Consider the following 11074-nt stretch of genomic DNA (forward strand, 5'->3'; position numbering starts at 1 on the left):
TATATATATATATATATATATATATATATATATATATATAAGTTGTTTGAATTATTTTAAAAGTTGTTTGAATTATTTTAAAAGTTGTTTGAATTTTTTGTCCTTCACTAAAAAACTTCTCTTTAGATAAAATCATCTTTTAAACTTATTTCCTTCAATTATTATACCATTATATTTATATTTTCATGAAAAATAATTATTAAAATATGTATATATATGGAAAAGCCTATCAAAATATTAATTAGTATCCTTTTTGATTTATGAATACTCTAATTCTAAAAAAAATTATCATTTCAAATTTCATTCATAGAATTTGTCATGGGTGAATTACCCTTTTTATACTTTTCTTATGAAATTATACTGGGTATGTTATTATTGTGATCATTGATATACCAAGTTGTTTGATACGATTTTATTTGATCCTATTCTTAGTTGACAAATTCTTACTTATCTGCAATCTCTTTATGATGAATTTTGGTCCCTCTTCATGAAAACAAGTTTCTTTTGGTTGAAATGATATACAGGATAATCATGGATAAATGAGACCTTAGCATCAATTAGGTGAAAGATTTTTTTACAAACTCTCCAAAATAGTTGTGGCACTTATATCGAATTCTTAAAAGTACACTATTTTTGGAGGGTTTCACACACACTCATAAGTTAAAATTATGAGAAACTAGAGTCTACATCCTAACATATACAAAAAGCTTTAGATGATTTCGTTCCGTCGTGGCTAAACCTTGGTCTTATTGAGTTATCCAGTATATGTGCTAATGGAAGGTGTGAAATAGTTGAGGTGTACATAAGTTGGTCCAACACCATGGTCATTGCTATATTCATGCCATTAATGTCAGGTTTTACAATACAATTCTGGTTTAAACATATGCAACTGTTGTACTAATCGTTACAATGTTTTAAAATAATATATCTGAATAAGTTTCCGTTGAGTTATACGAAATCTAAAAAGAAAAAGTATAGTGTCATAGTGCATGGAAGGTGTGAAATAGTTGAGGTGTACATAAGTTGGTCCAAACACCATGGTCATTATTATTCATGCCATTAATGTCATTTTTACGAATACAATTTTGGTTTGAACATGTGCAACCATCCTACTAATCGGTACAATAGTTTAATCTAATATATTTGAATTAATTTTCGATGAGTTATACGAAATTTTAAAAAGAAAAGCATAGTTTCATAGTGCACTGCAATGCACAATCATATCTTTAATAACAATTATGGAGAGTTGGAAATAAACAATTGATATGACATTTATTTTAATGTTTAGGGGTCCTTTTCCTCTTATATTTCAAACTAATAAACTTATCACAATAGACAAATTACGTAAAAAGAGAAAAAAATTAGAGAAAAGATGGAAAGTTAAAAGAAGAGGGTAAATCATGTAAAAAAGAATGAGAGATTAAAAAGGGCAAACATGGAAAGAGAAACCATGTAAAAATTTGCATAAATAAATTTATTTTGCCTAGGTAAAAGGGCTCTCATATATCCTTTTTAATTTGGGTAAAAAAACCTGCACTTAGTTTGATTTGTAAATTTTTACGTTGGATTATTAATCTAGGTAATAAATCATAATATTTAATACTTCTAAATTAATTAAAATTTATTTTATAAAAAAAAATTATTTACAAAAAAAATTATTTAAAAATAGAAAAAGACTCCTAAGAAAATTGAAGAAAATATGTCTTTTAAATCTTGAATGAAGGATTGGTGACATTGACCAACTTAAAGGGTCAAACATAATTAGAAAACTTGATTAAGTTAATTGTGGACTTGATTAATCTTTTTAAAACTTTCTAATCTTTTTAAAAATACAAATCAACCCACACCTCTCTCCTCCAAATCAACCATCTCTCTCATCTCTCTCGAGACAGTCTCTCTCAACTCTCTCAATCAAAAGTTCTGCAAAGATTTTCTCTTCAAGCTCTGACGACAAATAACTGGGCGAGTTCCTTTTCGACTTTTAACTGTCAATCGACGTGAAGAAACAGAGGAACTTGAGACAACTTCTCTGGTGACAACAACTTCGAGTTCTTTGTCATCCCATTTCTTCTTTCACAGGTAAAAAATTATGACTTGAGCCAACTTTTCTTCTAGTATTGGTTAACAATTTCAATATTTCTTGCTTAAATTTAAAATGTGGACTGAATAAAACCCTAATTTCTGGCATTTCTTCTCTACCCTTTTCGGTGTGAAATATAATTTTTTATTGTTATTATAGTTCTTGTTGTCAAACTGTTGATTCGATTTATTGGTGATTTTTGGTCACCGTTGATGTTCTTAGTGTACGTGTGTTGTGTTGGTGTTGCTAGGTTTATTTATTATTTTTCTTGGTAAAAATGGTGACGCAACAGATTAACCATCTGACGCAACAAATTAACTATCTGATGCAACAGATTAACTATCTAATTCAATAGATTAACCATCTGACACAACAGATTAACTATCTGACGCAACAGATTAATCATATGATGCAACAGATTAATCATCTGTTCTAATAGATGAAACATCTGATGCAATAGATTAAACATCTAATGCAACAATGAACCAAACAGATCATTCATCTGTTGCGACAGATGACTCTTCTGTTTGGAAGAAGTTTAAATAATATTGATCCAATAGATAACTCATTTGACAATAGATGAGTGATTTATATCAACAGATTTGTGGCTTATTTTTATTGTTTTCAATGGATTACTCATTCGCTGCAACAGGCTGCTTATATGTTGCAACAGATATCCTACCTAGTGCAAAAGATGAATGATTTATTTTTATTATTTCCAACAAACTACTCATCGGCTGCAACAGGTTGATTATATGCTATAATAGATAACCTACCTGGTGCAACAAATGAGTGATCTATTTTTATTATTTCTAATAGATTACTCATCCCCTGCAATAGGTTGGTTATATGCTACAATAGATATCCTATCGGGTGTAACAGATGAGTGATCTATTATAATTGTTTCCAATGAATTACTCATCCGTTGCAACAGGTTGGTTATATATTGCAATAGATAACATACCTGGTGTAACAGATGTGTAGTCTGTTGAAACTGTTATTTTAATATTGTGCATATTATATTTACTGTTATTCCTTTTTAACGATGCATTAATCAATTATAATCTATTTTATGTTTTTGTTAATTTAAGATATTATGGCTCCCAAAAGAAAAGAAACCAAATCAAGTCCAAGTAAAGGAATAAGTAAAGTAGCTAGGCTACATCCACCATTCTATGAGCTTATTTTACAAGCGTTATCTCAATCAGGAGCAGAAGATAATGAACACGGGGAGAAGGAATATTTCAAAAGAGATAATCCAAATGCTAATAGCCCTTCCATCAAAGAGTTAGTCAAAACCTTCAGCATTGATCGCTATTCTGTGAGAATGTAGTGTAATGGTACCACAGATTTAACGGGTGATTTTGTGGTTAATTCAGCCATGGAAAAATCTTTTGACACCTTCAGAAAATACTTCGAGAATAAAAATTAGATTCTTATTTCAGGAAAAACTGCTTTGAGCAATATCTTGAAAACAAAGATAAGATGGATGAGGTGTAGATAAATTACTGTGGTATGTGTATTTGTTTTGGTTGGAAGGAGTTTGCAATAGTTATTGGACTAAAATATTATCCTCTTTCTCCTTCTCAAGTTATACATACTCTAACCCAAAAAATCACTCCGCACACCCAAAAAAGGCAAAGGCAAGTTGAGTGATCATAATGACCTAGCGTCATTGTTGGTTAAAGCTTCAAAAACAAAAATTTGATAGAAACATTGAAAGGTAAAAGACTTTCAAAGAAGCACAATCATTGTGCTTGGTTTATTTTGTACATAATATTCTTTGGGAGTGAGACGTTAATAGCAACATAAGCCTCTGTTTAATAAATCTCTCCGAGGATCTTGAGGACTTTAACATCTATCCTTGGGGTTATGAAAGCTTCAAAATAACTGTCAACTATTTGTTGACTCCATTAACGCCAAAGACAATCAACTTATATGGATTTCTATGGGCTTTCATGGTAAATATTTCTTTTATTATGATATGATTCATTTTTTTATTCAATATTGCTTTTGATTTATTATCGTTATGTTATAGGTTTGGACATTAGAAATCATATATTTGAGACAACAAGTGAACTACCAGGAAGAAGTTTCCTATCTGAGAATCCTGAGATGGTTGTCGGTCAAAACTGATAAAAATACAAAATTTTTTATCTTTTCAATCCCTCGAAGGAAGCAGTAAGTCTAATTCTAATCAATTTTTTATTTTAATTAATGATTGTTTTAAATAATTTCATCATCATTCTAATATATGTATTGATTTATTTTAGATTATCCATCCGTGGCTTATTCCGACCAATCGAGAGTTGAAGATGTTATTTTTTTTTTACTTTACGGTCCGTACAAATTTTATCAGACCCTAAGGTCGCTAATAGAATAAAAATAGAATTATTTGGAGAAACAACCATGACAAGAAAAATAATTTTGGAGGGTGGGATTATTGTTGTTTATGATGGTAGTGGTAGAGGGTGTGGTGCTGATGTTGGGGCTAATGATACTCCTCTTATAGTTTTTTAAACAACAAACCATTATAATTATGATCATACTGATTATACAGATTTTGCCACTTCTAGCGAATGTTCTATATGTAAATGTCAAAATTGTAAGGTGAAACATGATGGAGTGATTAAAGCTATTAATGCACTAGCTGCTTCTGTAAAGGAAATGACATTTAAAAGGGGTGCCATTTCGTCAAAGAGTATTTCATATCCATACACTCCACTAGAGATCAAGATGACTAAGAGGATAATGAAAGATATTTCCAGGGCATCATCAAGCATTGAAAAAAGCAAGATTGCAACTCCTCTGTCTTTATCTTGCATCGTTTTTCAATATATAAGGGCCATATGAGAGCAGCATGAGCTTAAGAAGGTAAATGTATATCATCTGTTCCAACAAACAAACATGCACATATCTATTTTAATAGATGATACATCTGCTGAAAATTATCTAACAGATATATACATATGTTGCAACTATTGTCTAACCTATTGTCTGAGATGCGTCTGTTGTAACACATGTTCGCCTGTTTCAACAAATCAAATAGGTTTTCGTACTATTTTAATTTGTACCAACAGATGAGTCTTATGTTACAACAGATAGGTCATCTGTTTGAAATTATCGCACCACTGTGTTTTACCTGTTCGAATTTATCCCAACAGATGATCTATCTGTTGCAACATAAGACTTATCTATTGCTAAAGATAGACAATTTATTGTATATCTGTAATTAGCATTGATAATTCTAGCTTTTTAGGTAGATGTCACAGTTGAAGCTACTACTAAAAAGCATAATATCACAGTTGATAATCCATCAACTGCTTTTAAAGAAGAAGAAAAAGTGGAGCCTGTCAGTTCAGGAAAACAGAAAATTTACCCATTTGAAGGGTTCAACATCTCAAATAAGGCTTCAAGAAAACTAACAAAGTTGATCAACGACTATTCAGAATGAATTACCGATGGGCTGTTAAAGCATCATGCCTGTAGGTATATAAATCAATTTTAAAGATATTGATTTATACAATTCTTGTTGTAAAAATATGACATTAACACATATAAATCATCATGTAAAAAACAAAATAACGAATACTATAAAGTAAATATCGAGTCTTGATTTTGATATATTCGACTTTGTTGTTGCACATCCCAGAATGAAGAATTGGTTCTATTTGATGTTATAACCCCAAACTTGCTGGAATGATGAGGGTTAAATGCCATACATATTACTATTAATTAATACTTTATATAATTACATCTGTGTATTAATTTTTTCATCATGTAATCTGAAATATTTGATAATATGTACAGCACATCGATGTCATTTTTTACTACCTCCGAAAAAAGGCCAAGTTGCAAACATAATAACAATATAGATATATGATAAGCAATTGTTTGTACAAAGTTTACATTAATAATGCCTACGATAGGTATTGTCAACAACAACTTAAAGTTTTTCGAAATAAGGAATGCTTAATCAACATCATCAAAGGTTTTAGCATTTCAGCTGACTTACCTTGGCATTTGATCGATGAAGTGTATATCTCAATTAATTATGGTGATGAATTTCATTGGGTATTGGCTGTCATCATTCTAAAAGAGATGCGCATCCGAGTTTATGACTCGATATCATGAAGGAGACATTCTAGACCATCGTCTGAGATACAAAAGCTAGCCAAAAGGTTCGTACTGATTAGTTGAAGATTGAAGTATACCAGGATAAAATGGTTAATCCATTTGATGTACAATATGTTAAAGGAATTTCTCAACAAACCATTGGTATCCTGTAGGTATAAGTATCATGATTTAGTTTCATTTCATAAATTTTACAACGCTTACATGAACTGCAAGATATGGATTATCTATTTTTTAAAAATACAGGGATTACAGTCTTTTTATTTCCGCTTACGCCTAGTATTTGAGTGATAGATTACAAGTGCTAAATGATGGACTTGATGTCGGATTACTCCGTAAAAGATATGGTACTCTTTTATGGAAATACAAAGAAGCGAAAGCTCAGAAACCGTACGCAAGCGACATTAAAGATCCACTACGACCAAAGCCGAATTCCGTAGCACCGGATGAAGAACAACTTATCCATATTGAGTAAAGTAGATCTTTATAGCTTGAGTATATCAATGTAATAACCTATCCTCCTTGATTAACTTATTGATTTATTTGTAGAGTAGATCAATTTTACCAATAATAATTTTTTTACATTTTACTTATTTGTTGAGTTATTTCATATGATTTTTAAAGGCTTCGATTTATTTTATGCTGTCTATGAATATAACTTAATCCTTAGTTTTGAACTTGTTAATTGAAATGGAATACTAGATTCAAATATCACAACAGATAATACATCTGCTGTAAGAGACGATATATCTTATCGAACAGATTTAAACATATGTTGCAACATGTACGTCATATGCTGGAAATTATATAATAGGTCTTCCTACTTTTTTAATTTGTTCCAATAAATTACCTATCACTTGCAACAAATAGATTATATGTTGCAACAAATTATATATCTGCTGCGACAGACAGACAAAAATATCTACATAATGCAATAAATGACCAACCTATTGAAATAGATAATAAATCTGTGAAAATAGGTATGACATCTGTTACAACAGATAGATAATCTTTTGCATCATAAAAATTCAACTTTCGCCAGACATAATAAATTGCCACTACAATGTAAAGTGAACAAAATGGCTTGAAATAAAAATTTATTATTGTGTTCGTCTTTGTCTTTGTGCATATTCTTCTTTATACACGGGCTCCAACCATTTAGTTAGTACCCTATAAGCCCAGACCTCTTGCATCTTTTCCACAACGGCATTGTACATATTGGCCATTTTTGTGCCGGTCAGCAAACACTCGATGTATGCAAACAAGTATGGCCCGCACGCAACACCGGTTTTATTTTTTTAAAGGTGGATGTTCTTATTTCGACCTTCAAAATCCCATGATTTCTTCTTCAAGACTTCTGCCAGCGAATGATCCATCAGTTTACTCTGCATCAACAACTTGGGGAACAATTTCAAGAGTGGCTATACAAGGGTTAAAAATGTGGCTTCCCTGAAGACAGGTAAGTTGCAGTCATAAACCTTAATCTTTCCCTCGTCGAGTAGTATCTCAACAGCGAGAAAATGTTTGACTTCCATGTTCATGACTGCAAGGATTCTCTTTACCTTGGTTCAACTTTTGTCGTGTGGATATGGACTCTTCTCTCTAACATAGTTAATCATGTATTCATCCCATTTGAATGTAAAAACTAACTAATCAATTTCCCGGCCACCAGGATCAGCTTGCCTACGGAGATTATCATACCTACTATTGAAATTATTGTAGAAGTTGAGGTCCATTATCCTATCGATAGCATTATAAGCATTCGGATACACTAATTGCTTACCCCTCATGAGGCAGAGAATTTCATCAACATATTGTGGTGTAAGAAGACAATTTTTAAATAAGTTAGTAATTGTAAAAAAGAAAAATACAGTGGAAAGATTCTGTTGCAGAGGGTTCTCTGAATCAGTTCATAGATTACCCAGCTAACACAACTTACGCAACAGATGTGTATTATGTTGCAACAGAATACCCAGCTGTTGTAATAAATTACACATCTATTACATAGCTTCTTCTTCATAGAGTAGATAGGAAAGCTAGGTTAGAAAAAATAAACTTACAATGTCCACGTACCACTCACATATATTTGTCATACTCATGAAGTCTTGGGCGACAAATAAATGCATGGTGTATTCTTATGGAGGTTTCATCTCGTCAGTCATGATTTTTTCCAATTCCTTCTTCTCTTCGTAGCCAAGTGTCGTGTATATGTCCACCTTCTTCAGCGGCCCCTAAACTTTAACAACTCTTTGATAGTATCATTTTTTGTATGTATTTTATTTATTTTTTTATTGTTGATGCTGTTATTGATGTTGTTGGTGGGGTTGGTGTTGTTGGAACTTATTATGTGGTGTTGTTGGAATAAAGGATGTTGCTTCTCTGTTGTTGATGATGTTGTTGATGGTGTTAGGACAAATGATGTTGTTTCTTTGTTGTTGATGTTTTTTATTTATTGTTTCTTTATAGTTTATGCTGTTGTTGATATTGCAACAGACGAAGAAACTGTTAGAACAAATCAAACCACTAGCAAGGCTGGTTTGATGTATTCCAATAGACTCCACATCTGTTGTAATAGACTCCATATCTATTGCAACAAACTCCACATCTATTGCAATAAATGGATAATGTTTTTTCTGTTTTTCTTTTGTTTGATATTAATTTTTTTCCTTTTTTTTATAGATATAAGGAACTGAAAGTTGATCAAATTTTTCCTGACTAACACAAAAGGCTACAGTAAAGATGGGTTCTAAGAAATAAGCTGTTTGCAGATGGAACCATTTGATATGTGGGAGGTATGTATTACTAATAATATTATCGTGAAAACATACATAGAGTACACTGATTTTGTGAATGCTATTTTTATCGTTTATTCATTGATCATTCAAATAAGATATCTGTAATTTTACAGTTAAGTTTAATAGGTCTAAACCGATAAGGTTGAGGGACCATAAATATGGTTCTAATACCCTATTAATATTTAATATCGGATATTGATCATGTTTATATGTCAAGCATTGTGAAGGGATCTAGTTTTGGTGTCATTATAAAGAGATTCAATAGCAATTAGACTAACTTTTAGGGTGCATTAGACTCTAAGAGGGCCTTTGAATCCTCCTACTACTTCAATCAAGAATGAAAATCAATATAGTTATTGCCCTAGCCTAAATTTATATGGTTGGGTTACTTGGAGTGATAATTCTATGCCAGAAGGTGTGGTAGGAGAATGCCTGCGAGGGAAAATAAGGGGTTGATAAAAGACTATATCATCTGAGAGCTAATTGATGAGGAAACATAGTGTAGAAAGGAACTTCTAGGAAATCTGACTAATGAAATTGACTTAGAACATGAGAAATTTGAATCAAGTGCAAATATAAAAGTGTATCCGATAATGAAAAATCCATCTGTTGTTTCTCTGAAAGAAAAATAGTGCAGATGGTCTCTTTGATAGGGAGCTGTATCTAGGTAGCGTGGTCGGGATTTTCACCTAGATAGAAAATAGCAGAAGACCAAGAAAGTAGCCTCGCGAGCATCAAGGGTTGAAATGATGTACAGTAAGCCTAGAAAACTTACGCCAATAATAGCTGCAGTTAAATAAGAAATCTAAGAGAAGGCTACAATTTCTGAATTTTAAATTATATCCCATACCTTCTTATTTGTGTTTTTAATTAGGTCCACTACTGTTGAACTGATCAAAACCACAAACAAGATTGAAAGTCAGATTGAGTATCATTACTTCCTTAGCAATATGGATATAATTGCTTGTGTTTTCTAGCCTTAGTATGTTTTCAACATATCTTAGAAAAGATTAGACGCTTGCTGTAGTATGTGAATTTTGATAATTTTCAAGCTTGCCTCCAGCTTACCTATTTGGTATTCAAGCTTATTGTTACTGTCTTTGAAGTTGGTATAGAGTAGCTGGTCTTTTATGATCTCGATCAAGAATACTTTCTTCGAAGTTATGACATTGTAGAAGGCCTTCAAAACAAACTTTATTCAGAAGCCTTAAATGATACATGGAGGGTCGCTATGTTTGTTTTAGGTCAAAATATGTTGATGCACAGTCAAGTAGTGGTCCCAACAGTTGAATAACTCACTTTTATCGAGTATTTATCAATACAGCTTACTCAACCAACCTTCAAGGGATTTGATAAATTAATTAGCAAGGAGTTACGTAATGTTTGATCTAAACTAACTCTATCAAGCCTATGAAACATTACGTAACTCCAGGCTCATTACCCTATCAAAAACCTTAGTCTGTTTCTACTGATCTTCTTTCTCTATATAGAGGACAAGATATCTGCCATACAATTGTCTACATCATTGCCAGAAATTCTTGCCACAGCAAAAGTCTTTAGAAGACATAATTAGTAATCTCTCGATATCACTTTTATGACCTTCTTAACATCTGTTGCAATTATATTAGAATGGACAAACCAAACTAAGCACAATTGCTTGCTATGTCCATTCTAATACATTGGCAAGAGAGGTCAAGATAACCATAAAAGTGATATTGAGAGACTACTAGTCTTGCCTTCTCAAGACTTTTGTTGTGGCAAAAATTTTTGACGACGGTGTAGACTTTTGCATGGCGGATATCTTGTCCTCTTTATGGGAGAAGATTGATCAGCAGAAAAGCTAAGAAATTGATCTCATTTGATTTGTGCACTAACTTGGGCAAAGGTTTTGATAGGTTAATGAGCCCGGAGTTACGTAACATTTGATAGGCTTGGTAGAGTCAGTTTAGATCAAACATTATGTAACTCCTTGCTAATTAATTTATCAAATTCCTTAAAGGTTGGTTGAACAAGCTGCATCGAGCAACACTCGATAAAAGTGAGCTATTCAATTATTGGGACCACT

This window comes from Capsicum annuum, chromosome 11, assembly GCF_002878395.1.
Source record: "Capsicum annuum cultivar UCD-10X-F1 chromosome 11, UCD10Xv1.1, whole genome shotgun sequence".
NCBI classification, from domain to species: Eukaryota; Viridiplantae; Streptophyta; class Magnoliopsida; order Solanales; family Solanaceae; genus Capsicum; species Capsicum annuum.